This window comes from Nilaparvata lugens, chromosome 12 (genome assembly GCF_014356525.2).
Source record: "Nilaparvata lugens isolate BPH chromosome 12, ASM1435652v1, whole genome shotgun sequence".
NCBI lineage: Eukaryota > Metazoa > Arthropoda > Insecta > Hemiptera > Delphacidae > Nilaparvata > Nilaparvata lugens.
The window spans coordinates 28,178,526-28,204,650 of record NC_052515.1 but is presented as its reverse complement, the minus strand read 5'-3'; the positions used below and the strand labels follow the sequence as shown (position 1 = coordinate 28,204,650).

Sequence of the window (26,125 nt, the reverse complement as noted above, 5' to 3'; positions counted from 1 at the left end):
ATTTTATAACAATGATGAAATATTTTGTTAAATAATTATTAATTCTACATTGTTAAAAGACAATCTGGCAACAGAGCAAAGCGAGAAAGAGATAGCGCTATCCGCTTTGTTGAAGGATAGACAAGGATAGCAATACCATTGCCATTATAACGTGGACCTCACTGAAGACTTGTGCCTGGATAATGGGAGTTGGGAGGGATGATGATAAACCTCCCTGGGAGGGGTAGTTATGATGATGATAATATAATAATCTCACTATATATAGTGAAGACTACTCAACCCTTTCTTTCTCTACTTTAGATTGTGTATATCTATGTTGACTTTGAGGAAGTTGTAACCTGTAGTGGGACATGTATAGATATACTGATAGGTGAAGCCAGTGTATTAGGAGTGGTATCTATAGATATACAACTTGTGCTCCAGTTGCAGCCGCTAAAAAGTCCTTGATCGAATAATACCACGTGACTTATTTGGCGCGCCGCGTTTTTTATTATTGTCTCCTGTTACACTTCTTATAGGTTAGGTTACGGAACATTTCATGAAAGGTGAAGGATGACCGGTTACGATTTTTTATTATTTTTCTTTAGCTTTTATCCGGTTGATAATAATTTTGTTGGAAATGTTGTTTCTGAATCGATTTAGTTGGCTGTAAATGATATATTGAGCGTGAAATTGAGTTTGGAGATATTGGTTTGCGGTGTTATGTGTTCCGTGATTTCAGCCTTTTAGTTCTGTATCTTGTATTATTGGGTTAGGAGTTATAAAAGGTTATCAAACAACTCAGTTTCAGTAGCTTTTAGATGATTGATTTGTACAGTTTATGGCCTACATATATACATTTGTATAATGAATTGTGGAATGATTAAAATGGAACAAAAATCCCTTTTTTTATGTTTCATCAATTCACAACTTGTTTCGACTAATTACAGGCATTTTCAAGTGACAGGTTATAATTATTATTGATAGAAACCTGTTGTGAAATAACACATTAAAAAGGTTACTTGAAGAATTTTATTCCATTTCATTAATTATAATAATTATTGTAGTAACCCTTTGAAGGAAAATTATTATTTCTGAAATAGTATTTAAAATACAAATTACTTCATAACTAAGTTATGAAAGAGTATCAACATGAAATATTATTCAATACTAGCCGTCAGGCTCGCTCCGCTCGCCATATCCGTCTAGCCAGGGGGCTCCGCCCCCTGGATCCCCGACTGGATCGTCCAAAAATGAGATCAGCGGGCTCGCTTCGCTCGCCTGAAATTTTCATTTGAGCATGCTTCATTCAATCAGAAAGTCAAAGCTGAGAAAGCGCAAAAAAAGCTGGAAAAACGCAGATTTTTGGCGTTATTTCAAATTCCTTCTAACACAACATTATTACACCCTAGCTTAGCTTCTGTACTAAATTTTGATCAATTTCTGTTCATTTGTTCTCGATAAATCTGAGAAAAAGGAAAAAAAACGCTGGAAAAACGCAGATTTTGGGCGTATCTTTGGAAATTTTTCCAAATTCGTTCTTAGTGCGCCTCTAAAAGGCCAACTGAACATACCTACCAAATTTGAACGTTTTTGGTCCGGTAGATTTTTAGTTCTGCGAGTGAGTGGGTGAGTGAGTGAGTCAGTCAGTCAGTGAGTGAGTGCCATTTCGCTTTTATATATATAGATTACCTGTAACAGTCCCCTCACCAACAAAACCCATAACATATTATTATTTATCACCATCAAAATGTCAGATTAGCTAATCCCCAGATCACAACAGGTGGAAGAGTTCATTAAATGCCTCCAGGCTCTCTCTACAATACTCTGATCCAATTCGGAGAGAGCAGGCAGATTATATGTGTGAGAAAGAAATGAAAGAGTCCAACAACATGTACGTCTAAAGGCTATAACAGTGTCAATGGACTCGGGCTACCTCCAATTATGGCAAATCTACTTGTATAATCTGTACATTAATCGATGATTATGGCATGACGATTATATTCTTTCAATCGAAAAATATAATACTAGATTCAGAGCAGCTATAATGATCAAGCCTTTCTTTCTTCACGGTAGATGTGATTATATATGAGTTGACCATTGAGAATATAATATGTTCGAAGACTACGCTATGCGTTTACCATAGAATATAATATATAGGTTGTTTCAGAAGTAGTGCCGAACATTTTAGGGTATTGTTCCTGGATGATAGGAGACTACAAATGTCATATTTTAAATGTCCAAAACTCAGTGGTTATCCTTATAGCTGCCATTTTGTTTTTTTCACTTAGGAATTTTTATCTCAAGAACGAAATGTTGTATTGATCTGAATTTGGCATGAATATTTATGCTATAAAGACTCAACTTTGAGAAATAAAATACAAAATTTTCAATGGCGGGCATTTAAATTTTTGATTGCAAATTTCACGAAAACCGTTCACTTTACAGAAAATCTACAAGAGACAAAAAAGTTAGCAAATTTTATCAAGATTTCAAGGTTACCTTATTTATCAAGATTGGTCAAAGAATAACAGAGAAATTAATAAATTATTTTCGTATTGCATGCATGACCACTTTTCATCAATATTAAATTTTCAATTCCAATTGTATTTAAGATGAACCTTTGAAACTTGGTATGGCTCCACATGGCCATCTAGCTGATTTTACAACGTTTTTAGATGATCTTGTTCGTTCATGGTCATGCATGCAGTACGAAAATGATTAATTTCCCCCTTATTTTTTGAACAATCGTGATAAACAAGGTATCCTTTAAATCTTGATAGATTTTTTTAACTTTTTGTGTCTTGTAAATTTTCTGTAAAGTGAACGGTTTTTGTGAAATTTGCAATCAAAAATTTTGAATGGCCGCCATTATGAAAATTCTCATCGAAATTTTTTTCATTTTATTTTTCAAAGTTGAGTCTCTACAGCATAAATATTCAAGCCAAATTTCAGATCAATACACCATTTCGTTCTTGAGATGAAAATTCCCAAGTAAAATAAAAAACGGCAGCTATAAGGATAACCTTAAAATATGACACTTGTAGTCTCCTATCAACCAGGAACAAAACCCTAAAATGTTGGACACTACTTCTGAAACTCTGTATATTGTTCATTCAAGTCATACTGTCAACATTGTTTGAAGGGGAAGCATTGATGTCATACATAAGGAATTCTGAAAGTTTGAAGTAAATATGACTTTAGTGAGAATCACGTTATAATGGCAGGAGAAAGATAGGAGAAAAACGTTGACGATCATCTGTCTTGTCTTTTCTATATACGGTAGCTGATAAAGGTTTATTGATGTAATATTAACGGTTCATTCTCTTTCAAAATAATTATATTTTATCAAGCAAGAAATTATATTTTTCAATAATTTATTTCATAATGAATTTTTATAACAATGATGAAATATTTTGTTAAATAATTATTAATTCTACATTGTTAAAAGACAATCTGGCAACAGATCAGAGCGAGAAAGAGATAGCGCTATCCGCTTTGTTGAATGATAGACAAGGATAGCAATACCATTGCTAATCAAATACTGCCATTATAACGTGGACCTCACTGAAGACTTGTGCCTGGATAATGGGAGTTGGGAGGGATGATGATAAACCTCCCTGGGAGGGGTAGTTATGATGATGATAATATAATAATTTCACTATATATAGTGAAGACTACTCAACCCTTTCTTTCTCTACTTTAGATTGTGTATATCTATGTTGACTTTGAGGAAGTTGTAACCTGTATTGGGACATGTATAGATATACTGATAGGTGAAGCCAGTGTATTAGGAGTGGTATCTATAGATATACAGCTTGTGCTCCAGTTGCAGCCGCTAAAAAGTCCTTGATCGAATAATACCACGTGACTTATTTGGCGCGCCGCGTTTTTTATTATTGTCTCCTGTTACACTTCTTATAGGTTAGGTTACGGAACATTTCATGAAAGGTGAAGGATGACCGGTTACGATTTTTTATTATTTTTCTTTAGCTTTTATCCGGTTGATAATAATTTTGTTGGAAATGTTGTTTCTGAATCGATTTAGTTGGCTGTAAATGATATATTGAGCGTGAAATTGAGTTTGGAGATATTGGTTCGCGGTGTTATGTGTTCCGTGATTTCAGCCTTTTAGTTTTGTATCTTGTATTATTGGGTTAGGAGTTATAAAAGGTTATCAAACAACTCAGTTTCAGTAGCTTTTAGATGATTGATTTGTACAGTTTATGGCCTACATATACATTTGTATAATGAATTGTGGAATGATTAAAATGGAACAAAAATCCCTTTTTTTATGTTTCATCAATTCACAACTTGTTTCGACTAATTACAGGCATTTTCAAGTGCCAGGTTATAATTATTGATAGAAACCTGTTGTGAAATAACACATTAAAAAGGTTACTTGAAGAATTTTATTCCATTTCATTAATAATAATTATTGTAGTAACCCTTTGAAGGAAAATTATTATTTCTGAAATAGTATTTAAAATACAAATTACTTCATAACTAAGTTATGAAAGAGTATCAACATGAAATATTATTCAATACTAGCCGTCAGGCTCGCTCCGCTCGCCATATCCGTCTAGCCAGGGGGCTCCGCCCCCTGGATCCCCGACTGGATCGTCCAAAAATGAGATCAGCAGGCTCGCTTCGCTCGCCTGCATTTTTCATTTGAGCATTTTTATCATATTTTAGGACAATCCAGTCGGGGGTCCAGACTAAACGTCTAGCTAAACGGATATGGCGAGCGAAGCGAGCCTGACGGCTAGTAATATAATATTCCCAGGATTGAAGTAGCAGTGCCCAGTCAATTTTTCCGCGATAAATGCATTTAAATCTTCAACTTGGTGCAAACCTAACAAAGTCAACTCAACTTAATGCCAACCTGACAAAATTATTAATTTAGTTGCCAGTTGTCGAAGAGGTACTCTATCTAGATTATAGTTCTATAGTAACATATGATATGGAAATTTCAATTATAATTAAGAGATTGGGAGAAGAAGAATATACATGCTAAAAGACGAACTTCAAACCCTCAAAAACAACCCTCAGAGTTGAAATATTGCCAAAAGATTTCTTAGTGCGCCTTTAAAGGGCCAACTGAACATACCTACCAAATTTGAACGTTTTTGGTCCGGTAGATTTTTAGTTATGCGAGTGAGTGAGTGAGTGAGTCAGTCAGTCAGTGAGTGAGTGCCATTTCGCTTTTATATATTATATAGATAGAAGATAGATTAATTTCGTGAATGGAATATAATGTATGAAAATTTGTAAATTTTACTCAAATCATAAAGACTGAAGTTAGGAAACAGTATCTACATGAACATCAATTACATTTCTTGATCACTAATAGTGCTCTTAACTTCTATGAAATATGACTGAAAATTTAATGGTGTAGCTAGCTATAAGTGAATCATTTAAATTTGAAATCAATATTTGAAGTTATCAGTTACCATGATCCCTAAAATGGTTTTTAAACTTCTGTAAAATATATCTGAAAATTTAATGGTGTAGATAGTGTAGCTATACGTGAATCATTTAAATTTGAAATATTTGAAGTTATCAGTTACCTTGATCCCTAAAATGGTTTTTAATCTTCTGTAAAATATATCTGGAAACTTTTTGGTGTAGCTGTAGGTAACCCATTCAAGTTTGTTTTTATTTGATTTAGATTCAGATTCCTTTATTCATGTGTTTAACAAAACTAAATTCAAATTAAGTTATATCGTTAAAAATAATTACCAGTAAGAGTGAAATAACGTTATGGAAGAATATGAAGTGAGAATTAGATAGAAATTGAGTGTATCATAAATCATAATTTTGAACTTCAAATCACACGAATACTAATAATATTACAGTATTATTCATCACTATCAAAATGTAAATATTGTGGGTTAATAGTCTTTGCTGTGTTGGAAAATTATGACTACTCTAGAATTTCTCTTCTCTTTATTTGTAACTTTACCGTCTCAATTCATAGATTTCTTAATATCTCCTGTAGAACTTTCAAAACGATTACAGTATAAAAAACCAACTCTTTCATCCTTCTCTCAATACAATAGTTCATCTTTTAACAATAGTCTTCACATCCCATATTTTATTCAAGATCACACCAGGAGTTAGAGCCACCGATTTATCCAAACCGTATCTAAATGTGAATAAATCGATAAACAGCCACTAAATTGGAATCGGAGAATCGGTTCGTTTATTTCTGTGAAAGAGCATTGTAATTTGTATTTTCACGGATTGGCCGTTTATCAAAGTAGCCGCCACATCTCAGGAAGACGTCTTCAATTGTTTGCAAGAGGCATGCCACTGAGATCGACAGTAGAAACATATTGAATTGTTGGAGGAATACCACTCATATAGACTCTTTAGTCTTCCTTATTTTTTTAATAAATAAATATCTATTGTGAAAACATGTTGAAACAATGAACTTTGTATTATTTTATGTGGTATAGAATTCAGTGTGTTGACTATTCCACTAGACACACGTCACTGAGATCTACCGTAAAAATCTGGTGTGGCGCACTCACACAACTTTTTCCTTGCCGTTATGAAAATTGATCACCTGACGCTAGTGTTGTCGCGCATCTCAAGTCTACTTATAAACAAAGATCTGAGCCAGCTGGTGACAGGACAATAACGCTGGAGACATACAAGGTCTGCTATCTCTTCATAGTGAATCATTTAATAGAATCAACAGTTACCAACAGTTTGCAATTGGATAATCACATTTTCTGGAATTTCGAGCTTATTTCCAATTTTAGGTGAAAATGTTACTGAACATCAATTGTAGAGATTTTCATGTTCAATCTTTTTTGCTTAATTTTTTTGTTTGAATTGTATCCGAAGCCTGATAATTGGGAATCTAAAATCAAACTTTGCATAGATGGGGCGGAGCTACTGAAATTTTTACAGATATGGGACTTATGACAGTTGATAGAACTTATCAATTTCTATTTTAGGTATAAATTTTATAAAATCGTTGGAGCCGTTTTTGAGAAAATCGCGAAAAACCCTGTTTTAGACAACATTTTCTCCATTTTAGCCGCCATCTTGAATTGCATTTGATAGAAATTGTTCGTGTCGGATCCTTATATTGTAAGGACCTTTTAAGTTCCAAATTTCAAGTCATTCCGTTAATTGGTAGATGAGATATCGTGTACACAGACGCACATACACTCCTACACACATATACACACACACACACACACACACACACACACACACACACACACACACACACACACACATACACATACAGACCAATACCCAAAAACCACTTTTTTGGACTCTGGGGACCTCGAAACGTATAGAAATTTAGAAATTGGGATACCTTAATTTTTTTCGGAAAGCAATACTTTCCTTACCTATGGTAATAGGGCAAGGAAAGTAAAAACATATTGAAATGTTGCATTTCCAAAGGCATGCCACTTCAGTCGACTGTGAAAATATCTTCAATTGTCGTTACTTCAGAGGCATGCCGCCAATATTCAGTGTTCTTAATAGTTCAATATATTCACGCCACTGAGATCTACCGTAAAAACATATTCGATTTTGGCATTTCTGAAGCCATGCCACTTCAGTCGACTGAGAAAATATCTTCAATATTGTCGTTACCTCAGAGGCATGCCACTAATATCGACCATGAAAACATGTGAAATAATTCATGGTTGAGACGCACGGCACCCAATCGACGCGGAAGTTTGCGGTGATGCTTCATGGTGCGTAAAGCCATTCTCAAGCCTGCTCCTTATCTTAACTGTCAGCATTAGTTAAATGGGGAACATTGATGCTATTTACATTGAATGCTGACTGTTTAAAGTGAATATCTCTGTAGTCACTTTCACGGTCCCAGCTAGGCTCTCTATTCTTATATTGAGAATATTATTGTCCTTGATAGTTGGTTGGTTTTCAATGCTCAAATGCTTGAAGAATAGTCAATTGTCTCTTTTTTCAAAGTCATCATATCTGTAAAAATGTAAATTCCATATTTATTTATCTCATTGTGTACAAATACTTAACATGAGGAAAGGCACGACAGGCTCATGCCCAAAACTGTCCCATTTCCAATTTATACTATACTGTCTAAATCAAAATGCTGGTTATGTCACTTTCACTTTTCAAAATACAATTTACGCTCTTCAATACTCAGATAAACGAGCAAATTTTGAATCAAATAGTTACTATTAGTTTAATATTGATGCGGTATATACAGGGTGATTTTTTAGTCCTGTTACCCAATTTTTTATGTAATTTATAAACGGAAATTTGGGTATTAATAAAAAAATAATATTTGTTATTTACAAAAGAAAATTTATATTTTATTACTCACATTTCTTAGATACTAAAAATTATTACACCATATGCTCAAAATGTCCACCCATTGAGGTTATACACGCTCGGACTCTTTTCACCATATTAGCAGAAACCTTTTTCAGAGTTATATTGGAAATATTCGTGATTAAGTCTGTAATATTGGCTTTCAGTTCATCAATATTGTGAGGATTGTTTTGAAGGCCTCAGACTTAATGTAGCCCCACAAAAAGTAATCAGGGGATGTGAGGTCTGGAGACCTTGGAGGCCATAAACCCTTGCTTATTATTCGATCAATGAAAACCCGTTGTTCTATGGTAAAAGACATTCTGTTCATAACACGACCGGAATCATCACAAAATGTTACACAGCTTAAGGATAATAAACTCGCACTGCCTTGTGTATACTGAGTGAGTAGGGCTACCAACTTCGTGCAACAAAACAAAATTTCCCTTTATTAGGGAAAAATTACCATGTATTAAAGATAGGGTAACAGGACTAAAAAATCACCCTGTACTATGAATCACAATCTGTAACGGTCATAAGGTGTGTACAGATTTACGCGCCACGAACATGAGCAATTCACTTTTAATCAGCTGATGCCGAGCTTTTTATATCTGTATCTTACCGTTTCTGTAAAAATACAGATATAATCAGCTGATTGAAAGTGAATTGCCCATGTTCGCGGTGCGTATATCTGTATGCACCTTTAGAATAGAAAAGTTTGAAAAAATGGATGCTTTATTGTTGGCCTGTGTTCATCAAGCCAGTAGTATTTCTTTGTAGGAAAAGGGCTTTTCATTCATAAATTGGTTGATGAATAATGAATAAGAAACAAAGCTTTTCAATGCGGAGATTGATGTGAATATTGAATGAGGAAATTAATGAAAATATTGAATGAGAAAGATGGGTATTGCTGAGATATTGCATTTATTCAAATGCTAATGAATTATTGATTATTATTAAACGAAAATCTCAATTAAATGCTGTATATCACCCCGAAGACTTCTGCTACTGCAAATATTGACAACAGGGTAAACAGCTAGATGGAAATTCGATGAGCGCCACTATTCAAAAATTATTTGTCCAGGGCAGTTTTGTTAATCATGGTCATGTATTTTTAGAAATTGTATTTCATATACAATTATAATATCAACATAGGCTACTAGGCTCTTAGTCATGTTATAATTCTGTGTATATTTTGAGTTTTATTGCTGCTATAACATGTATTGTGTTTTTATTTTTGAGGAATAAACAGTTTGATTTGATTTGAGACAAATAATTTTTGAATAGTAGTGCTCATCGAATTTCCATCTAGCTGTTCACCCTGTTGTCAATATTGGCAGTAGCAGAAGTCTTCAGGGTGATTTACAGCATTTAATTTGGATTTTCGTTTAATAATAATTATTCAATGAGAAAGATAATTAATGGTATATTGTTATTGGATAATATATTTTTCTCCAAAGTATTCAAGTTTTCGGCCAACTTTCCAGTCAAATTTAGAAAAAATCGTCTGAATTTTATGTACTGTTCACATTACAGTAAATTTTTATTAAGTTACTGATTTTGGATGAACTTTGCTTCTCGCTCTTCATTGTGGAATACAGGACCTCAGCAGAATAAGGTAGTCCTTGTGCTATTTTTCTTCCAAATTTATAGGTGACAAAGTCCAAGATAAGGTTAGAATTCCACGAGTATAATTTTTATAAAATTCAAGTCCAAAATAAACATGAAAACTAGGTATAAATTTTGAATTTAGATTGCTGGAATTAATTAGAAATATTTCACTCAATTACCATTTGTAACGAATAATATTGAGTTATTTAAGAAAATTTGGAACCATTGAAGAAACACAAACTTGTAAACACCAGTCAAATTTCAAAAATCATCGTCTGAATCTTATGTACTGTGTAAATTGCAATATATTCTTATTAAGTTACTGATTTTGGATGTACTTTGCTTCTCTCTCTCCAATCTGGAATACAGACACTCAGCTATCTCATATCATGGAATATTTTTCTTGAGGTGCAGGAGTGGATCACATTACTGTATTTCTAGCCAGACTATTATTGCTGACCTGTAGAGAAGGTCCTTGGTTGTTGCCAATTCTAGATATTGCACACGAAAACGAAAATAGTAGTAGCCTAGTTGGTAATGTGAAGTCCATTGTCCACTCTTGTCTCCATCCTATCTTATACAAGTTTTATAGTAGGGGGCCAGACTGTGTTTTTGTTGAAATTATTTGGAAATACTATGTGAATCTCCCACGATAAAATTCCCATAAGACTACACCGACCACAAAGGACCTTGTTGTTCTCCTACTTTTTCTCCATTTCTCTGGCTGTCCTGCTTCTATTTCTTATTGGTGCTGTTGCTTCTTTCCCTTCTTCTTCTTCTCTTCTTCTTCTTCTTCTTTGCTGTATTCTTCCTCGGTTTATTCCACTTCTCCTCCTCCTCCTCCTCCTCCTCCTTCGTATTCTTCGATTATCTTCTACTTCTGGGTTATACTGCTGCTGACCCTTCCTCAACACTTGTCTTATCTTTCTACTACACCTTTTTCTCCTTCTGTTTCTTCTCCTCCTTCTCCTCTGTCTCCTATTCTTCCATCACCACTGCTTCTTTTTTTATGTATTCTCCTTGTTCATCGTCTTCTTCTACGGTTTATTTCATTTCTCCTCCTTGTTCTTCTTTGATAAGCCTCTATTTCTTGGTTGTAGTGCTGCTGACCCTTCCTCAAACTTGTCTTCTTCTTCTTCTACTACACAATTTTCTCCTTCTGTTTCCACTTCTCTTTCTTCATCAGTGTCCCCTCTTCCTCCTCCTATTCTTATATCACTTCTCTCTTATCATCAGTTCTTCTCCTCCCTATGTGTCCCCTCTTCCTTCGTATATTCGTCCATATCTTCTTCTCCCTCCTGTGAGACATTGTTCTACATTTTCATCTCCTCAGTTTCTTTCTCCTGCCGTTCTTCTTGTTTTATTTCTTCTTTGGTTTCCTTTCAGTTGTCAAAGAATTTCACTTCTCTCTCCTTCATCAGTTCTTCTCCTTCTTCATCTGTGTCTCCTCTTCCTCCGCCTATTCTTCTATATCTTCTTCTTTCTCTCCTCTATCGGATCTTCTCCCTCCTGTCAGACATTGTTCTACATTTTCATCTCCTCAGTTTCTTTCCCCTGCCGTTCTTCTTGTTTTATTTCTTCTTCGTTTTCTTCTAAGTTGTCCAAGAACGAATGAATTTCGTCAGCGGACCGTCTCTGTCTGATCCGAAGATAACATTACATTATGATGTTTATTATCCTATTATTGCGTGGGAATTATGTAGTATACATGATACAGAATGTGTCTGGGGGTCTAGTAAAGAAAGCGTGCCAACCTATCAAAGTTTTGGTTCTTGTGTCTTATTTTTTCGTGTTATTTTTTCCAACTTTTGAAAGGGATTATTAGTTTTTACCCAGGTTTCTAATCAGTCGTAAAGCTATCAGAAGGATACAAATTTAAAAATGAACCACATATCAGACTCTACTTGAGAATCATGTGAAACTCATTTACATAGATGATTATTGATAATTACTAATTTATAATTAATTGAACTTATTATTGTTTCCATATTTTAATCTGTCTTCATAGTTATATTTTTTTATTTACTTCTACTCACTCATACTTTTCGTACACTATCATGCATATATTTACAACTTTTGTGAAAGGCATGTGTTGCTGCAGTGTACCGGTATATCTTTCATTTAGTTACAAGCCCAAGTTGATTGTAAATACTGCAGCAGTGGAGACTGATTTGGGCGTAATGCCTGTACTCTCTTCCTTGATCTTGTAATAAATGAAGAAGGATTTTTTTAAAATTTGTATCTGATCAAATTCATTATAATTTACCCAAATTTCCATTGAAATCCACTAAAAAGCACTGCTAGGAAACAATACTATTTTTAAACCCAAATTACACAATTAACTGACCAGACTATGTAGCACGGTGCACGCAACAGAACTAAAATATTCGACAGCTAATGACTGTGACACTCTAATACAATTTGTACTTGAACTGAATTAGTCAGTTGCCGGCGACAATAATTGCCGTCTACCGAGTTAATTAACCTTAAAACACGATTCGACTAATTGTTAAACAGTTGTAGACGGGATGAGTTAATTACCATACCAAAACAAACTGTACCAGTGGGTGGGTGCAATGGATTTATGGGTCAAGATTACCGGTACCTAATTTTGGAAATTTTTGCGAAGAAATTAATATACTTTTTATCATGAATCAAATAATGTGTGTTCAATTGAAAAATAATGTAATAACAATTGATGAATTTCACATGATTCTCAAGTAAAGTCTGATACGTGATTCATTTTAAAATTGTATACTTCTGATAGTTTACGAGTGATTACTTCAATTCAATGAATTGAGATGTATAATAATGACAATATCATCGAGTAACCTGACTGGCTCAGGTCTGGTGTCAGAGTTTTCAGGTCGCAACTGATCAAATTCCAGGACCTTTGTCATGACTAATTGAGGTGTGTAAGAGATGAAATACCTTAATCAATTCAAAGTTTAAAATGAATTCCCATAGGAGGTATTGTATTAAGTTGTATAGTACCCAATACTTACCCTTCCGGCAGTCACGCTGTTGTAAAAAGTACAACAGAGTCAGTTTCTTTGCTGCACAAAACTATTGAATGGGGTGGTGTCAGTGAATGAGTCACCTATGCATTCCAAAACTTTCCCCCCATCACTCTACTGAGTTGCAGTATCAACCGAGCAATGGTTCAGTCTAAGTGCCAATTAGTCGTGACAGTGCATAAGTCGCACTGTGAATAAGATAGGGAAAGACTGTATACGGGGACTGTGGACGAACCAATAACACAGAATTGATGGCTTTGCTTAATGTCCCTTATTGTGCTATAAAATGGCAATCATCCAAATGTTCATTGACGTAAAATAATCCAAGAAGATGGAAAAAGTAATTATACAAAAAATTAATATGTTTTGACAGTAAACAGAGTACTTAACACTTGGAAAATTGGATGTTGTAAAAAATACAACACGCGACTGCTCGTGTGATTGAAATTGAGTAGGGCGCGACTACCGGAAGGTTAAATTCAATGTCAAAATTTCTCGTCTGTTAATCCAGGTTCCTCTGTGTGTCCTCACAATCAATATGCTCAATCTAAACGATAGAATTCATTCTCATTTTATGTATGTAGTCACTTGTTTACACCTTAAACTCCTCCCTTGGGATTTCTCGATTGATAAAATTCTCATCTGAAGTTTATCGTTCAAGTCAGGAAGGCTGATCTATTGTCTGTTGTAAGCTACTGAACAAATTTGCCAACATTATAATTCAGGTAGATAGTTATCTCAACAATAGTACGTTCATGCTAAGAATGTTGGTCTTATGCCAAATGTCGTCTCCTGTCTTCCTACAGGTGTAAATAATTGTATGTGTGAACTGGAGTTTCGCCAAGTGCTTGCAAATGGACGCATTGTGTCAGGATAAAATACTGACAACTTTATTTCTTATGCTTGTAGAGTTCAAGTAGAGTTATAGTATTTCTTTACACTTGTAGAGTTCAAGTTTCTGATTTTGCTCTTTATAAATAATTCCTGCTTTTAAAAAGATCATCAAGAATTGATATAATTGTGTCAAGTAAGTCTTGATACAGTCTTGTAGTAATATTTTTCCTTTTTGTGTAGTTGAGTAGTTGATATTGTGGTAATTATTCATATTGAATGAAAAGACTGAGAAATTGTCAAAAAACCACTGATTTATTGATAATTAGAAAGACCGGTTTCGGTTATTACACCATTGTCAATCTCTGATAAACTATCAGAGTTTACTGTAAACTATCAGAGACCGAAACCGGTCTTTCTAATTATCAATAAATCAGTGGTTTTTTGACAATTTCTTAGTATTTTTCATTCAATAATATTTTTCCAGTTGAACGTGTTCTGTGTATGACTCATTCATTAGGAATTGACATTTAAAATATAACTGCTCTCTAATTTATTACTTGAACGTGAATTCTTGAACCTTTTTTCAAGGTTGAGGTTTTTTCCCAGGCTACTAGATTTAAAAGTTCAGCTACAGTGTTTATTTTTTGGAATTCTCTTACAATTTTATTTCTGTACTGTAATGCTTTTCAGTATCAGGGGTGCCCATCCCCCCAATGGTCCATGTCGCAAAATTCCCCCCCAAAATTCTCAAAATTAGGTTTTCATTTAGGTACTTAAAAACTGTATATTGAAAAATCCCCCCCATTTTCCCTAGTTTTTTCCAAAAAATCCCCCCCAAAATTCAGCCTCATGTCGGAACTTGCGACATCAAAACATGCTGTGGGCGGGCACCCCTGTTCAGTATGAATAATTCATTGCAGCTCTATCCATTTGGAAGATCTGAAGTCAGTCTGAAAGTAAATTATATGAAAATTATAAAATTGTTGTAGAAATTTTAAGTTTAGTCGTCAGGGCTAGTTTATCGTAGACTCTTTTCTTCAGGGTTTTATTAGTCTTCATGTTTAAATACACATCAAATTAATTGCTTCACAAATCGAAAGACAATACAATGAAAAAATACCAAAACAAAATGGTGAATTTCCCCCCACATAGACGAATTTGTGTGAGGGGAAGAGCTCTAAATACTGTAATACTAAAAGTATGATTTTCAATTACACAGATCTATTTGTAGATCTGAATCACTTGTAGGACGATGTGATGTAATTTAGTACTCTCATTAATTAATAAAAACAATATGAAAAACTTGAAATACCCTTTTATTAAAAACTTTAAAATATTTTTACGACTAGATAAAAAACTTGAAAATGACCAATGGTCGAAAATAGTCGTTAAAATCTTTCAAAGTTTTTAATAAAAGGGTACTTCAAGTTTTTCATATTGTTTTTATTAATTTGAATTAAGTAGCCCATATAAGTGACGTGATTTTAGTACTCTCATTTGAAAGCAATCTAGGAAAGTTAACAATGCTTAGTACCTCCATTTGAAATCAATCTGAGAAAGTTAACAATCCATTTTGTTCAATCTTTTCTATGGATATTTCTTACTATTCTATAATCAATGGTGTCTGACCAGACTTAACATGTAGAAAAATTCATACCCAACTCTGTCTACCCAACCCTCTTCTTACCTAACGTAAATTTTCTTCTATTGGATTCCCATTACGCCTTCCAAATCAAATGTTTGTTTTTTATCGCGGGTGATTTTTCTTCTCTCTGCGTTTCCTTCCAGAATTGTCTAGACAGATTAGGTTCTTGTATTTTGTTACGGAAGGTGAAATAGCCTGAGTAATCCGGTAAATTGTTTGAGTCGCGCCGTGAGGTTTGTCGTAGGGTGACTTGAAAACGATTTTAGACTGTAAAATTGGCTGTAAAAATTGATCAGGGATCAACGTGAGTGACCATATCAATGAAGACAATAAATTGACTGCCGACTAGGCTTGGTTTATCACGTTTGTTGAATGCGTTTTAATCTTAGTTTACTTAGTTTAATCTAAGTTACAGGCTCAGTTGCACACAAACCGGTTAAGTTTTAATAGTGATTAAATGTCACGAGGACCAATATTAGAGAACGGTTTCTCGAAAATAAGGGTTCTCTGACTTTGACGTATTAAGGCCCGGTTGCACAAAAGCCGGTCAACTTCTTTTTTTATTTATTATTTTACAAAGGCGACTTTCTAGAAGTATTTCAAGCCTAGGTGATGATGATGGGATGAATGATAATAACATGGAGGTAGAGTTATGAATGAATAAAAATTATAGGTTATGTTATAGTGAGGTCCACGTTATAATGACAGTATTTGATCAACTTTGCTTTTGCTATCCTTGTCTATCATTCCACAAAGCTGGTGGTACTATCCTTTTCTTGGTCCGCAGCGATGCCAATTATGTTTTTGACAGTGTAGAAATATAATTAATTAATGAAAAGAATCGGCATCGCTATTCTTCTATCTTTATCCACTGCCATTATAACGTGGACCCCACTTGAATTGATTTGAGTCCACTTTTCAGATTAAATTAATCCACTTAATTATGATTAAATGCCACAAGAATCAATCAGAGAACGGTTTTTCGAAAATGAGGCATCTCTGATAAGTTTACTTTGAAAAATTAAGGCCCGGTTGCACAAAAGCTGGTCAAGTTTTAATTATGATTAAATGCCACGAGAACGCTTTCTCGAAAAGGCTTCTCTGATTGGTTGTCGTAGAATTTTATCACGATTAAAATTTAACAGGCTTTTGTGCAACCGGCACTTGGATATGATCTTCATTACATAATTTTTGGAGGTACAGAATAATTGATGATAAATGGATGATATCTAATGAGAAAAGCTGTGCTAGTTATGATTCATTGAATTTTTGTCATTCCTTCATTATATTATGTTTAACTTACTACTTGAATAATTTTTTTAATTTTGAAAGGTATTGACAAAAAATTAGATTTTTCTAAGCATAGTAAAAGTCCTACTGAATGAATGGAACGGATTCTTCAATGGGAAAGATATTAGTTAGATATACCTATTCCATTGTAATGTAAAATATACGTTATACTCTCACACTTGCCAATGTGTTATAATTCAGTTTTAGATTCTTTAGTGCCTGATTGTATTAAGGAAGATTGTTCTTCATAGCCTATTGGTTTATATTGAAGACCTTCCTTAAAAATGAATGAATTGTAAAGTCCTTGTATAGAAATTCATATTATTCTCAGTTTATTGTAGGGACCTTCCTAAAAATTGGAGACCTTCCTTAAAAATGAAAAGATTACTTGAAGGCGTATGGAAATATACACACAACTTGATACGAATGGAAGTATACGGTTCACAGACCCCATGCAGAGTTGAAGATAAATTCAGGAAATTTTAACGGCTAAAGTAGTAAGGAATATAGACAATTATCTTATCCCACGTTACACAACTCACTGTTTCATGAGAAAATCCACAGAAGAAAGAAAGAAACGCCCTAGACCCAAATAACAATAATTCTCGAACTGTTTTCTTGCAAGCCACTAGACTCAGCGTGAGTTCAATTCTCCAACACAAGGACCTTGTCATTATTTTATTATTACTTTTATTGCCCTTTGTTGCTGTGCTGGTTGATTTTTAAAAGTTGCACACGGTTATTAATTATTATTTTAAGTATCTCGCGATTTATAGGGGAATTAATACGAGTAGCTTTGATACGGTGCTTTCAACTTGATGAGTTTTAGTATCTTTAAACTGAGATTTAGTGTCATAAAAATGAATTTAGTGTCATAAAAATGAATTAATGGTGTCTGGGAGGTTTATGGTTGAATAAGTTGTAAGGAAGTAAACTGGGATACTTAGCGTGATTGGTAGATCATTTACGAAATCGGTAAAGTGTGGTATTTTATAATATATTTATTTCATCATAAAAAAGCATTCCATCCAAGTTCAATCGACCATATATGCACTAAAAAAGAGGTTATCATCCTGAATTAAAATTCAATAAAAAGCTTGTTGTTTATTGAACAATTTTCTTTGGAATTTTCTTCACAATTTCAATCAAAGGAGTTGAATCAGTACCGTAAGGAAGTGGTGAAGTTCTAGAGTGGACATCATTGTCCAAACTTCGCCACGGTCTCATAACTAAAATACATCTATTTTATTCTGAAATAGAGCCTTATTCTGAGGTTGAATAGAGCTTTATTCTGAAATCAAATAGAGCTTTATTTTGAAGTTCTGTGCCTTATTTGAAGTTCAGTTATTTTGTACTAAATAGAGCCTTATTCAGTTAAGGATGTGCAGAGGCTAAAATGAAACTTTCTACTGGTGGTATATTTCAAAGTTTTTCGATTTGTATATCATCAAGCTATCAAAATGAAAAAGTTTTCTTAGGAAAAATTTTATCTCATCATTACTTTTTGAGATATGAGCGCCTAAAGTTTAAATGTTTGGGACAGGAAATTTCAAATTCGGTAAGATATAAATCCATGAGATTTAAAGTATGGATTCTTCATGGTATTGTTGATTGAATAAAACAAAAATGTTTTGAAAATATCAATTTTTGAGAAAATTATTCGATTCTCCAAACATAACTCAACTAAAATTAATTTTTGGTCATTTTTTAGTAAATTGAATTAGGTACTCTCTCAAAAAAATGATATTTAAAAAAATATATTTTATCCAATTAACAATATTATGAAGAATTTATCTTCTAAATCTCATGGATTTATCTCTTACCGAATTTGAAATGTCCTATCCCAAAAAATTGAGCTTTAGGCGCTCATATCACAAAAAAGTAATGATCGGAAAAAATGTTTTCCTGAGAAAACTTTTCCATTTTGATAGCTTGAAGTTATACAAATTGAATAATTTTGAAAAATATCGCAAGTAGAAAGTTTATTTTTAGCCTTTGCACAGCCTTAATGTACATACTTGATTACATTCTTCCTTCGTATTCTTCTTCACAAGTTCAACCAAGTACCATACAGTGATCAATCTCAAAACACAATATCAGTAGCCCTTAAAAGAAAAGTATACAGTATAATAAACAATCTATATTGTTAATCTGGATTATTTATTCTATGCTACTACCTGCATTTAAGCAGAGGTAACTTCTAACATAAATTGTCTTCACATAATCGTTCTGTCACAGAACATTAATATTCAATTTCAAATTTGACCCGGTGTCACAAGCTCAATAAATATGTGAGCTATTGAAATGCAATCAAATAATATGTTGGGTGAGGCTCCAGTCTACTATCAAGGTTATTCGTTATCGCCCACCAACTAATTGACTTTCAAAGAAGAATCTTCTGACACACTCACACATTCCCTCTCTCTCTATGGCCGTAGTGAGATTCATTTATAATTGTCAGCATTTCTTGTAAATTAATCCATCTCTTCCCGTTCAACCAATACTGACAATCCCACTAAAGCTCATTACAATATTTGGTTCAGTTTATTACAATCGATAGTACATTATATCGATAATAAATAAGACAATATTATATAATCGATAATATTTATATGGATAGGGTATGCAGATTGTATTGGAGATACGATTACAATGGAGGACTGGGTTTATTGTAATGAGATTCTAAGTTCAGGTGATAGTAATCTTATTTCACAATGTATACGGTGTGACCCGAAAAGTATCGGCACAGGATGTATGCCATCAATAGAGTGGACCAAGTCAGGATATGGACCAGAGAGAGTGAGAGAGAGAGAATGATGTGTGTGCTCTCGTATGTCTCCTTCACAGGAAATTACAACATTTCTCCTGTTTTATTTTCTCTCTTGAGATAAGCAATGGATGTCACCTGTGTTATCTCTCAGAACAAAGGAAGATGATTTGAGGAGTTATTCGTTCAGTGGGCATGCGCCAAATTACTAATTAGTGCGCGCAGAATAATGATTATGTTACGAGTGACTGCTTCCATTTTACCTAAATTATACCCATACCTGATTCCCTAAATTATACCCATACACAGTAGCGTTTGGAGACTGTGTCATAGTGGGTGATTTTTTGTCGTTATTCGGGTTGATAGCAATTATTGAAGACTGTGTCATAATGGGTGATTTTTTGTCGTTATTCGGGTAGATAGATAGCAATTGAAGACTGTGTCATAGTGGGGTGATTTTTTGTCGTTAGTCGGATAGATAGATTGCTCCATGTGGCGGTTAATTGTAGGTGGTTTTAAATCTGGTTCATTGATAAGTTTTCAGTTCAGAGTTGACGGTTAATGATAGGAAATTCCTTTAAATTTGGATCACCAAATTTGTTAATGAATTGTGACGTTAAGTGGTTGTAGATTTCTTAAAATGTAGATTAGTTATGGGTTAGTGGTTGAAATTTATCGTTTGATGATCATACTTGTTTATAAATAGCTGTATGGATCATTGATTAACGTTAACGTTTAATAAGTTATTTATATTTATTGGATAGAGCAAACAATAGGCTATTGCCCAAAACTTCTATTTCCTAATTTTGTCTTGAGTAGTTCAAATATTATGTAGGTTTACTGATGGAATAAATTTCATGATTGAATAAATAGAGAGAATATTGTAGAATGGAATGCTTCAATTCAATACATTGGATTTGATAGTTGAACTAGAGACGTGAATGAAAACTAACTGAAAAATAGATATGTTATAACATTCTACCATATTCTATCTATTTATTCAATCATAAAAGTTACAGCATTTAATTGGGATTTTCGTTTAATAATAATATTATTTATTATGTAGGCTATGTTCATTTCAATTTCTACACCACATCATCAATCTGAAACTACAAATCAAAATAAAACAAACAATTTCAATTTTATAATTTATGATGTTATAGTATGTGTACCATAATATGATAACGGTTGAAATTTAATGATAATATGACTTCATATCTGGATTATTGATAAGTCTTTAATAAGTTAAAGTCAGTGATTGTTGATATTTTCTCAAATATAGATCATCGATATGTTGGTGATTAATAGTTGAAACTGTTGATGTTTTGAAATATACAGATCATTGATAAGTTCGTGATTACCAGTTTGAATTTAATGATTGTCGATGTTCTTGGAATCTAGTTTATTGATAAGTTAGTTCGTGATTTGAAGCTGAAATCGTCTCCAAAGCGAGAACGCTCTAATCAACCCGACTTTAATGCTCAATTCTGATATATAAATCTTACCGTTACTAATTTTGACTCTTCATTCATCATTGTATCCAATTATTAACTAGTATAGACATGTTTTTGAATTCGATCGAAACATATCAATCGGTCAATCGATTCAATTACAATATTATCAATCCATCTTAAAATTCGAGCTTACATTTTTGAATCAATTCTTTTCATTCACTGATATAACCTCTAATGATAAATTGATAGAACTTCATATTTATCAATCTCTAAATTATCTTTAAGATTTTTCTACAAAGAATAGCAGCAAAAAAAAAGGTTTCTGGAGAAGAACGGTATTTGGTTGCACGTTACACATGTTGTTCCTTTCCTTGTCAACCAATCATTGTTATAGTTCATGCATGAATGAATAAATAAATATTAGTTACTCTTTTTAAAAACATAATAATGAATCATTTCTCTTCTCTTTTGCAGGTAAGTTTCCAGTTGGATCACATCTCAAGAATTGCTTCATATCACAAGTATGTTGCTGATTAATTTCTTTAATAGTTGTATAAATTTAAATACTGTTTTTGAAAACACCAGTTTTCGAGGAATAATTTACATATATCTTAACCTTTGTCGGAGAATTTCAGTCATAGATCTCCTACAATGCTGAGGAAATTCAACAAGTATTGCTGAATTGCAAGTATTCAAGTATGAAGTATTGTTTCAAGTATCAGGGTTTCAAGTATTTTTCAAGTATTTGTTTTCGAAGTATTTGTTTTCGAAGTATTTGGTTTCAAGTATTTGAAAATATTCAGATGAACTCTTGATTGTTGATGGACTCTTGATTTTTGATGAACTCAGAATTTCAAGTATGAAGTATTGTTTCAAGTATTCGCCTTGAAAAATATTCAGATGAACTCTTGATTGCTATTTACTAATTAATAACAGGCCCGGCCCCTATTGTTGAATCTCTGATTCTGTTTGAAATTTGTTTAAAAAATTTGTTCCGTAACCACTTGTCACGAAATTCGTTGATTAGTGATTATTTGATATATATGAAACGTTGAGTTATTATTTTTCAACAGCAATGCCACAATTTTCTTCTTTTCACCTCTAGAAAAATTGAGAAATCCGAGTGATGACAACTCGATCTTGAAATTGTGTTTCTCTCCAATTTTATCCCAGAGAATCTGATGTCTCTCATTTTGATTAGAAATTTCTCGGCTTTCCAAGGTCCTAAACTTCGCCTTATTATCACGGACAGATTACAAAAATGCAAGATAAAACGCAACTCCAATTAAAATTGAAATTATGTTCATTTTGTGTTTCTAAGGTTGTTGAAAAGTGCAACATGAAAAATAAATTCAATATGAATTTCAGATAGGAATTTATAAATTATTTAGTTGATAATATTCTCCGAAACATCTGTAAGTCACATTATTTCTATCTGACGTCAGTTCTAGCTGGGTTTACTCCAAAGTTATTAACAAAATGTTATTAATCCCTATAGATTCTATTAGATTGAACATAACTTATCATACACATATGATGAACATATGTGTTTGTCAAGTTCCGTTCAATCTAATAGAATCTATAAGGATTAAGTTATTAACATTTTGTTAATAACTTTGGTGTAGACCCAGCTTTATATCCCTTACAAAACGAGTTGGTGATGGTTTCTCAAAAAAAAAAAATTATACATTCTCTCATTGGTTCAGTTTGGTAAATAGTTTTCTTTGAAATCTATCCTTATTTATATTTTACTTTTTTCTAATATGGTTTTGATTCGATAAAATTCAATTATTGTAAAACCTTTAATAGTGTATCCATTATTGTGAAAAATGTTTTTAAGAATGTAACTGAAAAACGTTTTTAAACAACTTTAGGGCGCTCTCAATTTCATCTTCTGATATAAAATTTGTGACAATCTCATGTTATTTCAAAACTAAAAGTCTTTATTTTGATCCGTCATTTCAATCTCTTATTGGGAATTCATTACCCAACGATTGGTTAATTTCCATACTTCAATCTCTGTTCCATTAGGTATTATGCTTTACATCACCCCCCATTATCGATTATTACATAATTTATTGCACCTAACTGTAAACAAGCATCTCTACTACCATTTAAAATAAATCTGCCGGAAATAGGAAATATTAACAGACATTTTGGATGGCTTCGATTTTATGCTCCGAATTTCATATTTTAGTTCATCCTGGTAGTCATTTAGATTTTGAATTGCGTAACCGTTCTGCATGTCGCTCGAAATTGAACTGTCAATCGGTGATTATGAACTGAAGAGCTAGTTCCTTTGAGCTGCGGGTTGACCTTTCACGCATATCTAATAGGTTTTCGGGAACATCGTTCTTCAATTATATTGTGGATCATCGTCTTTCAGTGGGCTTACATTGAGACGTCTTCTGGAGGGATTAGTTGGCCTTGTTGTGATAGATTCAGGGCATTTTAGTTGAGTATTGTGTGGAGTTGATTGATATTTTGAGGTAGGTTTTCAAGAATGGTTGAATGGTCTTTGTCTTCTTTAGAATATTAAAGCAGCTGTCATGACTTGTAATTTGTAAGTTGTCGTGTTATAATTTTGTTAATATTTTGTATGAATTTCGAGTGAATAAAATGTGATTTGACTTTGAGGAATGGTTAAATCAGCAGTGATTTTTGGAGTGAGTTTAGTTTTGTTTTCTGGTTTTTAAATTTCGAAATAATTCACTGTTTTAAAGTTTTGAATTACAGTTTGGTGCAATATTTTTATTCTTTTCAGTTTTCAATCTGATTAAATTCTAAATTTCAGTTTGTATATTTCTGGACTCGGAATTTGATTTAAAGTGAAGCAACATAACCTACCTTTTAGACATTGGCTTACTACTATCAAAATTCGGAAAGGAAACAGTTTTGGGCTAAGCCTGTTGATCTTTTTCTAATATATATTTTCTAAATCATATATTTGATTTGTGTATTGTTAAATGTAAATCATAAATGAATAAATGTATTTTACAATCAATTTAGATTGTGGCAGGAGTAAAATTGACAGATTGTCATAAAATTCGTTACCAAATCTTTGTAACTCACTTGTTTTTTTTTTTTCAAATAAATAAAAATGAAACATTTCATACGCAATTTACATAAAGATAATGAGCATTTAGGGCCGGTTTCCGAGCTCGGGATTTAGCTAAGTTCTAGGCTTTAAACAGCTGGAGTCAGAAAATTGGCTTTCCGAAACGGGGCGAAGTCGCAGTTTTTAAGATAATATTTATTTTCCCATCTCTATAAATGGAAACGTTTTTCCTTGACGAAATGAAATATTCTAAAATAATTCAAAATAGCTGAAACTTCACACTATTTTCTCTTCATTTTATTTTGTGTTCATTTTTATAGTTTTTCGAAATTCAATTTGAACGTGGACTGCGACTACACCCCGTTTCGGAAAGCCAGTTTTTTGACTCCAGCTGTTTAAAGTCTAGAACTTAGCTAAATCCCGGGCTCGGAAACCTGCCCTTAGAGTTGATTGTTTTTTGAAGGATTATTCCAAATGACTATGACAAATAAATAGAAGATTAGGCAAGGTTATTGCAGAAATTTAGGGAACTGATAACAGAATTAGAGGAAGAAGCAAGAGAAAAGGGAAAGAGAGACACGAAGTAAAAGTAAGTGCGAAACCAAAACAAGAAAAATCGGAAGTAAGAACTTAACTCGGAAGTAGATTGATTGCTGTTTGATTAGTTGGAGTACCATCGAAGGCTTTTCAGTGAGAGTTGATTGACAGGTATGGATATATCTATTTATATTCCACTCACCTACAAGTCCAGTATGAAAATAAATATATATGTATTCCACTCTTACATTGTAGGCTACATATTGTAGTTGATCTGCACGTATCAATTCAATGTATGCTGTTGATAGTATTATTATTGACTAGCAGGTAACCCGTGCTCCGCAAGGGTCCATTTCAAAACTTGACGTAATGAAATCTTGGAGAATTGAAAATAGGCTTATAACCATCCTAAATTAATTTAGAATTTATATGCAAAAATTGAAGTTCATTGATAGTTCAGACGTGATGATGCGTCAAACATAATTTTCCTATCCCGTACGTGTATAAGCCAGTTCTTTCCTTTATTATAGTATAGATATGATTGAGTGTAGGATTACTATACTTGAGAGTAGTGTTTTAATCTATATGTTCTCTTGATTTGATAATCTGTCAATCTTATTATTCTATGATATATTCATAGTAATCTTTCGTTGATGTTTACGTCTGAATAAAATGTTCATAATAGATTTTCGAGTCCAAATAATATGTTATTTAGCTTGGTTTCAGTTATTTTGTACATTTGAATTCAATGAATACTTTCGATGAGATGATGAAATAGATTTGTGAGTGCAAATATAATAGGAAGTTTTAACATAACCTCATCTAGACTACAGATGGAAATTAAAATGGCTGACAAATTCTCGGGCTGATAAATAATTTTTAATAGTAGCGTCATAGCCTCCTCTAATACATTTATTATTTATGTATTAGAGGAGGCTATGGTAGCGTTCATCGATTTCCGTCTAGCTGTTTACCCTGTTGTCAATATTTGCAGTAGCAGAAGTCTTTAGGGTGAATTACAGCATTTAATTTGGATTTTCGTTTAGTAATAATAATACATCTGGACTATTTTTATCAAAATTACGGAGAGAAACAGTTTTGGGTTTATCCTGTTGATTATCTCTCAATCATTAAATTGATAATTATTATTAAACGATAATCCCAATTAAATGCTGTAATTAGAATTTGAGCAAATGCAACTTCCAATTTATTTCCATCTGCATTAATTTGATGTTGTGATTGTGGAATGCAATGAATAAATGAACAAATAGTATACCTTTATACAATACATTATCCATTGGATGTTGTTAATAATAATAAATATATGATTGTCAAATGATTTATAGTTAGAATCCAACTCATACAGTTTATTTATTTATTGGATAGAGTAAATAATACAATAGTCGGAAAAGAAAAAACAGGCCATTGCCCAAAACTACTTAAATTTCCTAATTTTGTCTTTAATTGTTCGAATAGTATGTAGGCTATGTCCATTTTACACTCAATCATCAATCTGAATTATACAAATCACAAACTACACAACATCTCAAAGAATTTGGAAATATGCAGTGTATATCTAGGCATTTGAGACTCATGAGCTATATATAT

At 33.0% G+C, this 26,125-nt stretch overlaps 2 protein-coding genes across 3 annotated transcripts in view; one reads left to right on the top strand and one right to left on the bottom strand.

Moving 5' to 3' along the window:
• LOC111053333 (N-alpha-acetyltransferase 15, NatA auxiliary subunit) overlaps positions 1 to 26,125 on the top strand; it is a 242,434-nt gene that overhangs the window by 74,336 nt on the left and 141,973 nt on the right. The gene's annotated exons all lie outside the window — the stretch shown is intronic.
• Positions 1 to 26,125, bottom strand: part of LOC111048759 (extensin-2) — a 91,590-nt gene that overhangs the window by 42,892 nt on the left and 22,573 nt on the right. The gene's annotated exons all lie outside the window — the stretch shown is intronic.